This window comes from Vipera ursinii, assembly GCF_947247035.1.
Source record: "Vipera ursinii genome assembly, chromosome: 1".
Classification (NCBI taxonomy): Eukaryota; Metazoa; Chordata; class Lepidosauria; order Squamata; family Viperidae; genus Vipera; species Vipera ursinii.
Genome location: NC_139512.1, coordinates 263,485,437 through 263,503,615, shown reverse-complemented (window position 1 = coordinate 263,503,615; position 18,179 = coordinate 263,485,437). Strand labels below are relative to the sequence as shown.

The 18,179-nt window shown below is 39.3% G+C and overlaps 1 long non-coding RNA gene across 1 annotated transcript; it reads left to right on the top strand.

The window, feature by feature from the left end:
• The first annotated feature begins 7,274 nt into the window (after nt 1-7,274).
• On the top strand, nt 7,275-12,826 carry LOC310632098. The gene is made up of 4 exons (XR_014490769.1): nt 7,275-7,302; nt 7,430-7,458; nt 11,803-11,852; nt 12,783-12,826. It is a non-coding gene; the product is annotated as an uncharacterized lncRNA (long non-coding RNA).
• Nucleotides 12,827-18,179: the final 5,353 nt, after the last annotated feature.

Sequence of the window (18,179 nt, the reverse complement as noted above, 5' to 3'; positions counted from 1 at the left end):
AAGGGTTCACAGGGATGCTGCAATGGTCATAAATGCGAGACTGGCCACAGGTCATTTGTTTTGAGCACCATCTTAACTTTCAACAGTCACTAAATAAAAGACTGTAATTTGAGGACTATCCATAGTATCTGAAGCAGCTGCATGAACCAAAATGAGACTTTAAGTTATTCAAAGAGAGATGCTTTGTCCATGCTCCCACCCATTGACAAGCATCCCTTTTCAAGGCTTGGCTTGGTCCTAATCAGTAGGACTAAATCTATCTGAAATATTAGATATAATTGTAATGATTTTTTAAAAAAATATTAGAAGGTCAGTCTAGAGAGTCCGGTTCATTTAAGGCTGGGAAACAAGGGTTAATCAAAATCTTTTCCTATATATATATAGGATTTCTACTGTGAGTAGCCTATTTTGAGTTAAGAAAAATGCACAGGACATAAGTAACAATATTTTATTAATGAACAAAATGGCAGAGACTTAAACAAGAGTCGTGCTCAGCTCAATTAATAGACTAGTGTGTAAATTTGCAGGATTCGTTCCCTTTTGGAACTGTGATCAGACGTCTGTGGTTGAAAGATCACAAGCTTCCTGTGAAATGCTGATGAACCTCTAGCTAATTAAGTATTTTGGCTGGCAGCCAGTTTTTTTTTTAAAAAAATCTTCAGTATGTTGGTTGGATTTCATACTTGAAAACCGAAAGCAACCTGTGATTAACTCTTTGATGGTTGCGGTGGCTACCATCCCCTTTCCCCAAATTCAGAGCAGTTTTCTTCTGAGACTAAGCTAGTTGATGGATTTTTTAAAATCAAAGCTTGACAGTGTGATCCACTCTCAGGAGGTCTGATAGTGAAGAACATGTCATTTTAGCATCCCCTTGGGGCGGGGGTGGGGGGTGGGGGTGGGGGCTAAGCAACTTCCAGATTAAGTTCCAGAATCCAGAAAGTGGTTTCACTAACTGCCATTGTCAATATGGCTGCTTGTTTAGGGAGAATATTCACTTAGCCAGGAATGTTCATTTGTCTTCTGGTTTCAGAGGTGATTTAGTTTCTTATAGAATTATGTGAGATGATAGATACCAACAGAATCCTAGACATGCTGATTGAGTAGGTAGCCCTGTTGTTTCCAGTGGGCTTACAGGATTGCAACAAAACACAAGAAGCCAAAAGAAATGTAGAAATTTTTGCTGCAGCTGAAACTACTGTGGCCAGCTCTCAGGTAGGTCTTGATCACACAAATTCAAACTTGGTGGATTCAACCTGCCAATTTTCCCCACAGTGATCTTAACGCTAAGAAAATTTTTCTGTTTCTAGTTTATTATAGATCTAGTGAATTTCATTAAATGCGACTTTGCTTTTGTTTATAATACTGACTTTGGGTTAACTTGGTTTCTTTGACAGTCTTAAAACAGTGGTAGGATTCAGCCAGTTCGCACCACTTTGGCAGAACTGGTGGCTAATTTTTTGTTGCCCAGGCCCAGAATGAACGTCCAGAAGCAGCATCCACAAAGAGAACCGTTTGTTCACAAATTTGAATCCCACCACTGTCTTAAAGCATTTACTTCTTCACTACTCCTTCACTCCCAAGTAATCATTTCTGGAGCTGAGACTGTTGCAGACTGAGTTTAGATCCGGAAGAAGGAATGGATGACAGAAATCGGTATCAATGCAATTGGCAAGGTTTTATTGATTTTTAAATGATTTTATTTATTTATTAAATGCCTATACCACCCATATCCCCTAAGTGACTCTGGGTGGTTTACAACAACATAATAAAGCAATATGGACATACAAATTAAAACACAGATTAAGAAGAATTAAGAACAAAGTTAAAACTTAGAGGCAAAAGTGGAATTCAAAGTTAAAATTCCTTTTCTGGTATTGCTTAGGTTGCTTTCGGGAGAATAAATCAGGAAATAGCTGCATAGTTTAGACATCAGCAAGGGAAGATTAAGAATTAGTTGTATCATTCAGTATCTAGCAGGAATTGGGTGCCAATTTAAGACCCAAGCAGGAAATAATAAAATCTAATTGGGCTCATAGCAAAAAGCTCTTTACTGGCTTTGTGGCTTAATGGAGAAAACAAGGGAGAGACTAGCAGTTTTGATGCCTAATTAAAGTCCCAGTTCATTCACTGTCCAGAGGATACAGCTGCCTTTACCGAACCAGTAAAACCTTCCAGGCAGATGGGAGATATATATACCACAAGCTCTATCTCACTTTGTTAGCTGAGAAGCAAGGGAGATATGTGTTAAATGCTTGTTAACTATTTAGAGGTAAAAACAACTGCCTAATGTGCAATCAGCCCAGGTTCAAATCTCAGAAGGGTATGGCTGACTGATGAAAACAAATAAGTTTGAAATGCATATCAGTCTCCCTTTAATTCTTTGTTAGCAATCTAAAAAAATTTACACAAATATGAGCTGTCACTGTTGTGACTACTGCCTGTCGATGGCCTTCGGTTAGGCTGAAACAGGAAATAAAGATTTGTCCCATGTTTGGGGCCTAGCAAGGTAATCTAAATAGTTAACAAACATTCAACACATATCTCCCTTGCTTCTCAGCTAACAAAGTGAGATAGAGCTTGTGGCCTAGAGGTAAAAACAATTGCCTAATGTGCAATCAGCCCAGGTTCGAATCTCAGAAGGGTATGGCTGACTGATGAAAATAAATAAGTTTGAAATGCATATCAGTCTCCCTTCAATTCTTTGTTAGCAATCTAAAAAAATTTACACACACACACACACACACGTGTGTGTGTGTGTGTGTGTGTGTGTGTGTGTGTAGATCTTTGGTCATTCGACTGATTGGGTGGAAGTGTGTTTTGAATGGGGGCTGTGTTCTGATTGGATGTGTTTTGAGTGGATGGGCTGGTCTCAGCTGCCAGCCTTAGACCTGAACTGGTGAGTTGTGCTGCTTTTGTTCGGCTCCGTGTTTGTGGTGGTGCCATGTTTTTATAGTGGGTGTCAGTTTGCTTATTGTGTGGTTTGGAGGGGTTTAAAGTGGCTGATGTTGCAGCTGTAGTTAGGTTTCTGTTTTGTGGTTGTGTGTCGTTATCTTTGTGGGTTCGGATTTGCTTTTTGAATGGTTGTGTGGTGGTGATGTCATGTGATGTTATCATGAGTTTGGGTCTGGTATCATTCTTGGTGGTTGGGACTCGTCTGTCAATCAAGGCATGTTTCCAAATGGCTGGTAGGCGAGAGATATCATCTCGTTTGTTCATGCTGTGGGGGCGTTTTTCTATCTCAATGGCTTCTCTGATTATTCTGTTGTTAAAATGTTCAATTTTGGCGATAGTTTTGGTTTTTTAAAAATCAATTTCATGTCCTGTGGCTTTAAAGTGTTGGAACAGGGATGAACTTTGTTCTCCCTTTCTGAGTGAGTTCCTGTGCTCTTCAAGAAAGGTCTAAGGCTGGCAGCTGAGACCAGCCCATCCACTCAAAACACAGCCCCCATTCAAAACACACTCCCACCCAATCAGAACACAGCTAACCCCCCACCCAATCAGAGCACACCTCCACCCACAGAACACACCCCCTCTGGCAGTTTAAAAAAGAGGAACAAACAGCCACTACCACACACTTCTCCCAGAAGAACGAAGCTGAAGCCACCAGCCTGAGGATGACGTATGAGATTTCATTGAAACGTTGCTCTTATACCTTCGATTCTACGTGGGGAAAAACCCGAATGACCAAAGATCTACATACAAACACCCGCGAAAACCTCAGAATATATATATATTTAAAATTTACACAAATATGAGCTGTCACCGGTGTGACTACTGCCTGTCGATGGCCTTCAGGTTAGGCTGACACAGGAAATAAAGATTTGTCCCATGTTTGGGGCCTAGCAAGGTAATCTAAAAATAGTTAACAAGCATTTGACATATATCTCCCCTTGCTTCTCAGCTAACAAAGCGAGAGAGATCCTGTGGCTTAGAGGTGAAAACAATTGCCTAATGTGCAATCAGCCCAGGTTCGAATCTCAGAAGGGTATGGCTGACTGATTCAGTCTCCCTTAATTCTTTGTTAGCAATTTAAAATTTACACAAATATGAGCTGTCACCGGTGTGACTACTGCCTGTCGATGGCCTTCAGGTTAGGCTGACACAGGAAATAAAGATTTGTCCCATGTTTGGGGCCTAGCAAGGTAATCTAAAAATAGTTAACAAGCATTTGACTAATATATATATATATATATATATACACACACACACACACACACACACACACATATATATATGTGTGTGTGTGTGTGTGTGTGTGTGTGTGTGTTAAATGTTTGTTAAGCTTTCAGAATACACTTGCTTAGTCCCAGACATGGGACAAATCTTATTTCCTGTTTCAGCCTAGCCCAAGGCCATCCATAGGCAGTCATATCGGTCTCCCTTTATTCTTTGTTAGCAAGCCAAAAAATTTACACACACACACACACACACACACACACACGTGTGTGTGTGTGTGTGTGTGTGTGTGTGTGTGTATGTACATTTAAAATATGAAACACTAGAGTATATATTTTCCCATATAGGGAGAGGGGACAGTTGGCAAGAGGTAGTGGTGTAAATCAACTTTCCCAATGATAAGTTTTATGAGCATATTTTTGCATCTTATTTATTTAGCAAGTTTATACTGCTGCCCATCTTAACTCTAGGTAGCTAACAAATAATAGAGACAAAAACTTTTTTAAAAAATGAAACAATACCAATTTGAAAATGATCGAGCCACTTGATAAATACACAACATGAAACAAGACATCTCTGTTCCATAGTGGTTTAACATCCTGTTTCCGGCACCTGGAATAAAAGTCACGCCCACAAGATCATCCAGAAAGCCAGAACTGCTGAGGTCAGATTATTCCATAGGGCAGCTGCTGCATCAAAGAAGACACCCTTCCTGGGCCCCACTCAATGACCTCATTTTACACAAGCGACCCAGACTGTTCTTTCCTACCTAACAAATCTGATGGGATGAAGACAGTTGTGGGATTCAGCCAGTTTGCAGTAGTTCAGCAGAACCAGTACCTAATTTTTTGTTACCCAGGCCTAGAACAGACTTCTGGAAGCAGCATCCACACCGAGAACCGGTTGTTCACATATTTGATGGATGATGAGATATCATGAGAAATAGATAGGCCTGCAAGTAATCTGGTCCTGTGTCATACAGAACTTTAAAGGGGACAACTGCATCTTGCATTGCATCCACAGAATCTTACTGGAAGGTTCTTGTAGCAGGGGAGGGTTATGAGATATTATGCTGGTGTATAATGTACAGCTTCCAAATGCTTTTTAAAGGCAACCCTATGAAGAGCATGTTGCAATTGTCCAACCAAGACCTGACTAAGGCCTGAGTGACTGCAAGCAATGCCTCTCGATCTAGTGCAAAATATAAATTTGCACAAAGGCCTTTTGGGCTACAGCTGCCACCAGCAACTTTCGTCAAAACTAGGGTATGTCTCCAGGTGAGCCCCCAAGTTTCCCACCAGCTCCAGGGGACTATTATCCTATTCAAAATTACTGATGGAACATTTCCAGATCTGCCTCCCTAAATCTCCAGTCTTAACAGAGTTAAGTCAAAGCCTGCTCTTTCTCATCTATATCCTCACAGCCTTAAATCACTGAGAATGAACCTTGACAGCATCACTTATATAGTCTGGAGCAGAGATGTAAAACTGAGTATTATCAGCACTCTGCTCATGCTTAACCTTCTGTTGATGAATGACCTCACCTAGCAGCTTCATGTAGATATTAAACAGAAGTTAGGAGAGAATCAAGCCTGAAACATACACAAAATAAAGGATTTTAGAGATAGATATTGCCTACCTTTCAATGCTGTCTTAAACCTTCAGAGGAAGGAAGAGAATCACTATAAAACTGTGGCCCTCTCACTTCCCATCACTAAAGCCTAGGAGGATACCATGATTGACAGTATTGAAAGCCTAGGAGAGTGATGACAGATATACCACTCCTGTCCAAGGACACCAGAGGTCATCTATAGGTGTGGTCAATGCTGTCTTAGTACTATAACTCAGCCTGAAAGTTGACTGAAAAAGGTCTAAATAATCTATTTTTTTCAGGACCTTTTGGACCTCAATATCCTAAAGATATTTTTTTCAAAAGGCAACTGGACTTTCTTTTTTCATCCAAGCAGTTTCTTCTTCAGTTCTCATGCAAGAAGCTTCAGAGCTAAAGAAGCTTCTTGGATGAGAAGCAAAATGTCTTCATTTTGGAAAAACCAAGAAAGTCCAGTTGCCTTTGGAAAAAGCACCTTTGGGACATCCATGACCTGGATGAATCTCCATCGACATTCATCTGCTCAATAATCTTTCTTTTTTAGAGACCTAAACAAAATTGTTCAGTTCTGTTGGATCTAGCAATGGTTTTAGAAGAGTTGATTAACTACTAGTTCTTTCAAAGAAGCTACAACTTCCCCTTACTCAAATAAACATTCTCTTCTGTTTTGTTCCAATGATATGTCTCCTGGAAAGTCAGGAGAGACATAAATGTAGAACATAGGGGCAAAACTCAATGTCCTATTTTTAGGGCCCAACCTCCTGCCAGATAATCAAGCGAAACTATAGCTCAATCCATTCCACTAGAGCTGCACAGCCAGAAACAATTCCAAGCAAACCAAATGACTTTATTATCCAATAGATACCTAGAATAGCCCTTATAGTCTTCAGTGATTCCCCAGTCTCTCCTTACTCAGGAGGAAAGAAGATACCTAGACTAGAGCAGGGTTGCAGATACAATAAGAGCAGAGAAATAATCAAAGAAGAGAATGCAACTTTCTAGGAATTTATCAATCCATTTGCTTTTTATCTTGACAGGTTTATCATCGTATAACATACAACAAATTTTATCAGCTCTTGTATTTCACTTTGATTAAAGTGTCTCAGCATTTATTTATTTATTTTGTATTTCACATTTCTGAACTGCCCATCTCTCTCAGAGAGAGACTCTGGGCAGTGTATAATAAAACAATGAAATATAAAACAGTATATAAAAAATTAAAATGTTAAAGTATGTATACTTTTATGAATACTGCATATTCATTGCTTTGTGCACTGTATATTACATTAATTGAAAACCATAATTGAGCATAACAATTTCTAACCTCGTCTCTGCCATTTTGTAAAGCATAAAAGAATCCTTGATCCTATTGTATATTTCAGAAGAAAGATTTCTGCAGTTAATGTAATAAGTGCAACCTTTCAGTTCTGATCAAGGACAAATGCCTATTTTCTCTATGAGCAAAGTCAGGTGGATACTAGTGATGGATGTTCATATTTATGTTGAATATCTGGAGAGGTAAGTAGGGTTCACTTCCAAGACTTTGTGCCTATTTTTTATCCTTCTCTTGATAGTTATGTATGGAATGGGATCCATCTCTCTCCAGCTAAAGAAGAACTAAAACACACCCTTTTCTGTTTCATAGTTATTCAAGGAGCTGATCCAGGAGACCAGGTACATCTAAAGAAGGGAAATATAAACATTCAAGATGGTGCCATGACTGAGTGATCCAGCACTCCACCCAATACAAGACAAAGGGGCAAGGCTTTGACCATGCATTGTGGACGAGATTTTGGCATGTGTCACTCTTCCTGTTTATATCTCTGCATGACTATGAAGAAGTTGAGTCCAGTGAACCAGGACCAGACTCCTCTCATCTGTCATTGATTTTGCCAAAGATTGATCCATTTAAGCGAAGTCAACAATTTAGATTGGCTTGAGGTCACACAAGCTATGCATGGTAAGTCAGGGGAAACACTCCAAAAGCAGAGAGAATCAGGACTGAATTCCAGGAATTCTAAGGGATGAAATGGATGCCTTAAACATCTCAAAGGCTTGGAGAACCCACTTTGCCAGTTAAACCTCCAATCTTACCCAAAATGCAAAGAATAGGGTCAGTTTTTCAATTCATTCTTGGGGCTCTGTGGGCTATTCAAGGTGCTGGTGGGCCACATGCATCCCTCAGGCTGTACATTTGTTTTCCTAATTTAAATGAAACAGAACTTCATTGTGGGGATAATTTAGGACCTCTAGATCCCCTTAGTAGTATTTCAATTCAGTTCAGGTTCCCTATGTATACCTAGAAGAAAAGAAGAAGAAAAAAGACACAGCTGCATCATTAAAATAGCATGTGTATTATTTTTATTAATAACATTAATTTTTAATTTCAAATTATTTTTATTTGGAGATAACCTGCTGTGTTCGTGCAAAAGGAGAATGTACATATCCTCACTCTTCTACTAGTGGCGATTTTGTATACACCTCTACGCTCATTGAACAAAGTACAGATCACCAGATGTAAAATGCAGTTCTAGTGCCGTATTCTGAAGCCTCCATGGTGAGTGCTTCCTTACTTGCATCCAGGAGAACTTCAGGAATAAAAATAGCTGTTTTTAAAATTGTTTTATGTAGGCAAAGCAGAACATCTGGAAAGCATTTGCTTTGAGCCAAGGTATCACCTCTAATGCGGAACTTGGAAAATATTCCTCCTCAGTACTATAGAATAGAGTAGATGCTAGAAGAGGGGGCTAGTGAAAAAAGTGACCAATGGTGATGGAGGTCAAATTTTCATAGGAACAATGGAGGGCCTACACAAGACCCAGAGAGCTAACTATCTTATATTTGGGTATAGGAATGGGGTAGACTGAGGTATTTCCAAGGTATTCCTGACTGGAGAAAAGCATTTGTGAAGCGTGACTGTTGCAGTTTATGTAGCCTGATAGCTAGAAGTTATATCTTGAAGTTCAATTGCTTGTTGGAAAAAAAAACAAACGAGTGACATTAGTTCAGAAAAGAAGAGATTTTAAAGAAACCTTTTTATTTAATTATAATTGAAAAACTTCAAAGAAGGTGCAAGTACCTTTTCATTGGCTGACCTGAGTACCTCCCTCAGCTTGTATTAAAATAGCTTCTTGACTATTCTTAAATTAAAAACATTTAATTGAAACCATGGCCTAAAACTAAGCAATTGAAGCAGATGGGAGCTCCTTAGGATAACCAGAAAGGACAACCTCCCACTGTTTATAAAGACTCTACATGCTTAAAAATAAAGTTACCCTTTTGTATAGAAGTATATGAAGAGGAACAGGGACGCGGTGGCTCAGTGGGTTAGGACGCTGAGCTTGTCGATCAGAAGGTCGGCAGTTTGGCGGGTCGAATCCCGAGTGCCGCGTAACAGAGTGAGCGCCTGTTACTCGTCCCAGCTTCTGCCAACCTAGCAGTTCTAAAGCACGTAAAAACACAAGTAGAAAAATAGGGACCACTCCGGTGGGAAAGTAACAGCATTCCGTGCACCTTTGGCGTCTAGTCATGCCGGCCACATGACCACGGAGACGTCCTCGGACAAGCGCTGGCTCTTCGGCTATGAAACGGAGATGAGCACCGGCCCCTAGAGTCGGAAACGACTAGCACGCATGTGCGGGGGAACCTTTACCTTTACCTTATATGAAGAGGCACAAGGCATTCAGCAAGATAATTGGGGTGCCTCATATTGGTGGTCACAGATGGTCAATTAGCATCTGAAACCTGAAAGAGAATCTGCACAAAATGTCCTCAGAGTAGCAGATCTGAAAAACCAGTTGGGCGATGGGCTTTCAAATGGGCATGCATGTATCATCTTGCAAGAACAAAGTTCTATGGAGCCTGATTCCATCTAGTGGTGTAAGCATACTAATGAGGAATGGCTCTCCAGAACTTCAAACAGGACTTTGAATCTGGCACCTCTTTGGAGAACAAATGCTCCAGCATGAAGGCTTTAGAAATAATGACCAGCACTTAGAAATAACGACATTAATGAATATACAGCAGTAACTGTTCCACAGCAAATATATTTTAGTCCAGGTAAAGGGAAAGAAGCCAACTTTATCCTTCTGCTACTCTGGATTTCCAACCTTAATAAGAGCTGTGAAAACAGTAATATATACTGCGTATAAAATAATTACTTTTCCACCTCAACTGGCGTTACTCTAGTCATGTTCTTAAAACAATATAGACTGAACGGGCTTGCCAATAGGAAATTGCAAAGAAGCAATTTAGAATTACAATAATAAAATGGATGGTAGTTGCTCCAGTCTATTCACCATGAATTACCTTCAATATATCTGGCATGTCTGAATTTCTAGTGTGGCTTCCTTGTAATTACCTACTTGCCTTGAAGGGACAGTAGTTCCTCTATCAGCCTTTTAAATTAAGTCCATGGAAGTTGCAAGAAATGCTTATTTAGTCAAAGGAAGAACACCAGCAAAATGAAAACAGAAGCAAAATCACATTAGATATGAAGGAAATGATGTGATGAGGTTAGTGCTCCATCTCTTTGTGGGATCTGTAAAGCAATTCTTCTGACATAACTTCTTACAATAAGAAAAGCGATTCTCCGCTCTGTGATGATTACAAATGCTTTTTTTAATGAAATTCAATGAGCAGCTGTTCTAGTTTGTTGCTACATAAGGGTATAGCTTACATTACCTTTTCCGCCCATCTTTGGAAAATAAGAAAAATGTAGCCAAAGAAAACCAATGAGCTCTTCCTAATGTCATAGAAAATATTATAAAGAAATGCCGCTGGGGTGTGTGTGAAAGCCCTAATAAGCAGGCATATACATAGAATGAAGGCTACTGCTAAGCTTGTAAGCCGCCCTGAGTCTTTGGAGAAGGGCGGGATATAAATGGAATTAAAATAAATAAAATAAAAATAAATGCAGCCTGATGGGCTTTTGTTTACCTGGTACTATGTGTTTTGAATTTTGTTTCGTTTCTCTGAGTGCATTAGCTCAGGTGTCCATTTTGTTCTTCCAAAGCAGCTTTGGAGTAATGGCATAAAAGAGAAGAGTCTTGCAGGGTATCACAATTGTTCCTCCCAGCTACTCCAGAGCTATTGGTGCCCCTCCTGCACTAATTTTAAGTGGTGGTGGGTCAGATAATGATTGTTAATGTAATCAAAGTAGAAAATGATTACATACAAGAACAATACTATTTGATGAATTACACTTTAATTAGATTGCATCCACTTCTTTTCATGCTGTCCACGTTTCAAGCTCCTGGAAGGCCACATAAAAATATCTTGTGACAGTGATCTCAAGAATTTGACAATTTGGTGTCATGAAAAGCCACAACTGAATTTTCAGAGTGGGCCACAGGATGCAGACATCACTAGAGAGTCTACTTCTCAATTTTCTTTTTCTAAAGTTTAAATAAGGTTAAGGCTGATGTGTCTGTGTTCTAAAAATATTTAACGTAACTATTTTTGGTGGTGAGGCATTTGGGTCTTTTTGTTCCTTTTTTGCTTTGTTGATTTTTTTTTATTTTGCACAATGAAATGTCTGCAAGAAAACAACCAAGCTCAGAGAGTACCAAGGACCTCTCAAAAGTTGTGTGTGAGAGTGAGAGTATTATAATCTGGCTTTGTTCCTAGAATTTTACTGGGATTCAATGACACTTTTCATTTCTAAATCTGTTATATTTTTCCTGTGAGGGCATCCACTGTTTTTCTTAGCAGCAAAAATCCCTTAAAAAGGAAAGACAGATTAAGCCCACAATGTCATTTGAATAATAGTGCCAGAAACCATCCTTTCATCAGTTATGCCTAAAGTGAAAACATCAAAATCTTCACATGTGTATGTCTGGTAATATTTGTATTTAGTGGAGTGAATTAATTAGCATGGAAGAAGTGTTTTGAAGATAAAACACATTTTGTAAAGACTAAGCATTAATTTTGTCACAGCCTTGTAATCACCCCCAGATGCTCCACAAATTAGTTCCCTAATAAGACTTTAATGGTGCTCATTTATCTTTTCCATATCAGGTGTGGGTCACACTTGTTAAAACAGCTTTGTGGATTCTTCTTTCTCTTAGGTAAGGAATATTTCCATATGCAGTGTTTAAATTGCTTTTAAGTCTTTTGTGTGCTGATCATGTCAACGTCCATTCATTCTTCATTCAGTATAATCAATGTAAGTAAACATTCCTGACCATGTTGGTTTTACATTCATCTTACACACCACTTGAGTCAAGCAATTTATACTATAGGCACGAATATATTAAGACTGCTTTTCCCAACCTTCTGATCTCCCAATGAACTGGGGCTTTTGTAAATCCCTACATGCTGTTTGGATTTGGAATTGAGATTGGAAATTGCTGCCTTAAATAAAAAATGCAAAGTAACACCTTTAGATTGTACAGTAATTAATCCATCGGTAAGCAAAGGGTGATTAATATATAATACCTAGCATGGCAATTGCAGTCTGTTTTAAGTTGAATAAAAATCATCAGTGTGCTATGCCTATTAAAATAACAATGTGATGTTTGGATACTTGAGTTGAAACATAGTCTCATGAAATAATACCTCCTTTTTATTTTCCACTGCCTGAGTGTATCTGCAGTCTGGTGTCCAGGTCTGGACCCTAAGCTATAGAAACAAAGATAGATTCAAAGGGGAGTGGGTTCCAATAGAAAACTAAGATGGTAGTATGTGGAACCCAAGTTATTTGAAGGAAATTTGAAAGGATAGAAGGAAAAGTATGCTTTCTTTAAAGGATGATGGCCTGTGACAAGCTTGAAAAAGAGAAGGCTATGTAGCCTGGAACATGAGAGCACACTTCAAATATTAAAACTGTTAGGAAGAAGGAAAATGCTTTCTTTAATCCCAGAAAATGGACTACACTGAATGGACTTAAGTTATAGCAAAGTAGTCTCACCTGAATATTAGGAAAAAATATTAGCATTGGAATAATTAACTTGAAGTGGTAGTACCGGTAGATGGTCTCTTATGGTCTCTTATTATAGGTCTTCAGAAGTTGGACAATTTCCTGGTGGGGATATTTTGTACCAAAGCAGGTAGAAGAACCAGATGTCCAGTAATATTTTCTGCAACCCTATAATGCTGATATTTCACTTGAATGCTCTCTACCTAAGAGAAGATAAAGCTGCTTGATAGGGCTTAGGTCTTGCACCATTTATATATATATATAAATTATCCATCTTTCTAGACCAGAGGTTCCCAACCTTTTGGGCACCAGGGACTGGTTATGTGGAGAGAGGTTTTTCCGCAGACCACAGGGGGTGTGGTTTTGTGTGCTGCCTGCATCCTGGGGATGGGGCTTTGCTTGTTTGTGCGGACTGGTTGCTGGCATGCTGCGGACCGGTACCAGTCCACAGACCGGGTTTGGGGACCCCTTCTCTAGAAGTCATGCTTTGAAATGTTCTTTGACAAATAGATTGATCTTGGTTTATTGATTTGAAGGATCAGGTCTTTTTATTATCAACAACTGCATACCGAACTGTGGAGGATATTAAATCACAAATGGTCTAATTAAGAGAACACGTGAAGGTCAAATGTTTTTTGAATCTAGGCTCTTTAACAGTTAAAATAGTTTTTTTTAAAAAATGAAAATATATAATTAAGCTGTTCAATTAAAACAACTTGTTTAAAATTACAAGAGTGGATTTCCATCTGCTTTACAATGCCCACTTATTAAAGCCACTTTAATATTTTCTTGTCAAGTGAAGAGGTATTTGTTTTAAAGTGATTGTTCCAGCATGACAAACCAATGATCCTCTGCAAGCAATAAGCCAGCTCGTGAGCAGGACTGTCATAAAGCATGTGCTGGTACAAGTGTTTCAGAGTTTTTATCACTTCCCACATAAGCAGGAAGTGACAGGGTGGCACAGATCTTTAAAACTGGCTACGGCTGACTTAACCTAAGTACTAACAAGGCTATTTAAATGTAACAATCTGTTCTACTTCCATTCCATTAGAGTAGAAAATGAGATTTGGGTACTCTGTTTGGTGAAATAACTTTATCCTACTGTGCTATCCTCATTTGAGCTTTAGCCAGCAACTGATCGTGAGTTGGATAAGTACCTTGAGAGTTTGTAGCCATGTCCTGCACTGCCAGGCAGTGCTGAGATTTGCAGATAATGGCTCTGTTGCACAAAAGCAGTTATGGTACTCATGCAGTTGGGCAGCTTGCTGAATTACAACTCAATCTGTATGAGGTAAAGTACCTTAAATATGAAGAAAAGTCAATGAGTAAACTGTATTGGCTTTCTACTGATGGAACTGTCTCCACTCATGCGCTCGTGACCTCTCGTTTAGACTACTGCAATGCTCTCTACATGGGGCTGCCCTTGAGGACCACTCGGAGGCTCCAACTGGTACAGAATGCAGCCACGAGAGTTGTGTTGGAAGTCTCCCGATACTCCCATGTTACACCTCTGCTCCGTGAGCTGCATTGGCTCCCAGTTGTCTTCCGGGTGAGATTCAAGGTTCTGGTAATGGTTTTTAAGGCCCTACATGGCATGGGTCCGGAGTACCTTAGGGATCACCTGCTGCCGGCATCAACTTCCCTCCACCCTGTGCATTCCCACAGAGGGCCTCCTCAGGGTGCCACCGGTCAGAGAATGTCGTCTGGTGGCCCCCAGGGGGAGGTCCTTCTCTGTGGGCGCCCCGGATTTATGGAATCATTTGCCGGTTGAGCTCCGGATGGCACCCGACCTTGGCTCCTTCCAATGCAATCTTAAGACTTATTTGTTCGAACAAGCCGGCCTGGCCTGATGGGGGAAGGGTTTGGATTTTATTGTTGTTTTAAATGTATTTTAATCTATTGTTGTAACTTGGGCATCTCGTTTAATTCTTTTTAAATTTTTATATGTTTGCCCTGTTCACCGCCCTGAGTCCTTCGGCAGAAGGGCGGTATACAAATAAAATTATATTATTATTATTATTATTATTATTATTATTATTATTATTATTATTATTGTTGTTGTTGTTGTTGTTGTTGTTATTATTATTGTTATTATTATTATTATTTCTCCTACCGCTTTACGTGTGCTCTTTGGGGCAGATTGGATGGCCCTTTCCTAGTAGGGCTGAAGGGATAACAAGGTGACTATAGGAAATGAGAAGGATAAAGTCTTGCAATCTGAAACCACCCCCCCCCCAATTTGGGTAAAGTTTTCAACCTTCAACAAAAATTGGAAGATGGAAAGGAGGACATCTAAAATTAAAATGATGTTCTAAATCTTATGTTTCCTGCATTCAGCTATTTTCCTACATTCCTCAAAGATGATATCTCAAATACATTTTTAAAAAGAAAACAATTAATGCAATAACTGATAACCTTCACTGTGAATAATAATTTCCTGACTTATAGGATATTGTGGGGAAAGTTTATCAGAGCACTATGTAAGTCACTTGCTTGCCAAGTTACCCACATCTTGTTGGAAGAAAAGGATGAATTTGGCTCTTCAGCTTTCTTTCAACTTCTAACCAAACAGGATATGATAATTTGAAAAACTAGGTCACTTGCTAAATCCACAGTGAATGGGAACCTGGCAGGGGAAAGCGCAAAGAAGGACAGTGAAAAACATAAAGATGACTGAGAAAGGAAAGAACATTTTGTTAATGTTAATACTGTGATCTTACTGTTGTCTAAGTCTTGCTGTGCTAAATGTACCCAATTTCTAGAACTCAAAGAACCCCAAAGGCTGCCACATGCTGGCCTGGATGCACTGTTGATAGTCAGGCCTAGCGCTTTCTCACATTACTTGAAATAAATAAGGCCAAGTTGGGATTAGGTGAAGGCACTGCAGCTCCTAGCAATAAGCCATCTGGTTCCCTTTTGGCTTTATGGAGCTGATAAACAGGGCACCACAGCAGACTCTGGTTTTCTCAGTAAATATGAAGAGAACATCTCTTTCCAGATGAAATAATAGCACTTCATAATGTTGTGTGTGTGTGTGTGTGTGTGTGTGTGTGTGTGTGTGTGTGTGTGAGAGAGAGAGAGAGAGAGAGAGAGAGAGAGAGAGAGAGAGAGAGAGAGAGAGAGAGAGAGAGAGAGAGAGGAGTCATTATTAAAGTTGAGGTTCCATGAAGCACCATAATGGCTATGGATTTTTGATCATCTATTTAACTGCACTCTGTCAAGGGCCAAATTCCAATGGTAAAATCCGAATTTCAACATGTCTGCTTCTTATGGCCCAGAGTGAAAGTGTTGTGGCACATTATTTCAGCTCCCATGGACTGGGTATGTTGTTTATTTAATTCAAATTTGTTATAGCCAGTGAATTTTAATGGACGCTGGTTGATACCTGTAACACATCTACACAGTAACTAGGAATAAACGTCTATGCAAATATTACACATATGAATTAGAATCACACCGCCTAAGTTAAATATGGCTTACTAATGTATGGTATGGTATACTGCACAAATATAACAGAAATGTGTATAAATGTTGGGTGCAAATCTGACAGCAATAACAGGAATATAGTTGTTTGAAAAAAGCTGCCTATCATCAGTGAATGGTGTAACTACAGTAATTCTTTGTGAGATTTTAAGAATCCATCAATATTCAACTGAAAAAATGAATGGGAGGGTCAAAGGCCAGGCTGACACAGAGTGATTGGCTGACTTTCATGGCTAAGAATTGACCTGGCTGAGCCAGTGATACTACCAGAGATTTCCCAGAGATGCCTTTATGCGAGACAAGCCATTTGAAACAGTCCGTTTATTTCTGGGCAGCTTTTTTCAGTCTCAACGATAAGCTGTAGATTTCTAACCAATTATTGACCTGCATTTTTATTGTTTTCATATTGATCACCAAACTTCAAAAAGGGCCTAGGTAGCAGACGTGTTCCAAACTTGTTTCAAAAGAGAGCAAAAGTATTCATTTAAAATAAAGATGTGTAGAGCATTGTATAAGATGCACATTGTATAATATGCACGGTTACTATTCTTCTGTTTTCCACAATATCATATACAGTAGTAGTCCATTGGGGGGAAAATCTGATACTGCCACATTTTAAATATTTTTTTTTAAAAAGAAACACACAACATTCTGTTGCTGTTGTAACATTATATTAGGTATTTAGTCCAATGTGCATTTGATATTTATATTAAACATTTGAATAGGCAGATATTTCTCCAAGAAAATGGAGCCCTTCATATTATGGAAAAATATATATTATACAAACATATAGAAAATACTAGCAAAGTTCATGGGCATTAATATTCAGAAGCTTTAATAATATAGATTTGAAATGCTAAAGAGCTCATTGCCTGTTGATTTGAAGCAGCAGTTCAAATCAACCACTTGAGCTCTTTGCCTTTAATCTTTCTTTGAGGGTGGAGATGTTTTATTATGGTTTTATGCAACTCTTGGATGCTGCCAAATTTTATTACAAATCTGTAATAAAATCAATGTTCAAAGGAGACGTTTACGTATCTCCAGTTTGAAGGGAGAAGAGTTTCAGACATGAGGCTAAAATAAGAGTAGAAGAATGAAAAGTGCCTCAGTATCCCACATTCTCCAACAAAGTACCTGAAATGTGAACTTACACACAACTCTCCAACAGAGGCAGTCATCGACTTATGACCATAATTGATCCCATAATTTCTGTTGCTAAATGAGACATTTGTAAAGGGAATTTTGCCCCATTTTACAACCTTTCTTGCCACAGTTGTTAAGTGAATCACCACAGTTAGTAACACAGTTGTTAAGTGAATCTGGCTTGCCCATTGACCTTGCTTGTCAGGTCACAAAAGGGGATCACATGACTCTGGGACACTGCAACCTCATAAATTTAAGCTTCTGACTTGGTCATGTGACCATGGGGGGTTGCTACAATGGTCATAAGTGTGAAAAACAGTCCTAAGTCACTTTTTTGGTGCTGTTGTAACTCTGAATGGTCACTAAATGAACTGTTGTAAGTTGATCACTGTACAAAGCTCCAGGAGCTCCAGGCACAAATACAGCATGAATATTTATTGTGTATGAACACAATACCTAATGTGCTCATAAAATGTCTTTTTTTGGCAAGTACATCTACTCTTTTGGGATTGTCACTGCTCTTCCCCTTAATTGAAATATCTTAGTCCTTCCCACAAAAAACAAACACTGTATTATATGTGGATTACATGCCCATTCTTATGTATCACAACAGAAGCCCATGAAATATCAGTGATGATTTAATTGCTTTCATTATATTTCACCCTAGAGCAGGGGTGTCAAACTCAATTTCATTGAGGGCCGCATCAGCATTGCGGTTGCCCTTAGGGGGCCGGGTGGGTATGGCCAGGGTGGGCGTGGCCAGCTCTACATCATTGGCATCAAGGGTGCCTATGGGGGCCTGGGCAGGAGTGGGACAGATCTGAGGGTCTCTGGGCCAGGGCCAAGGCAG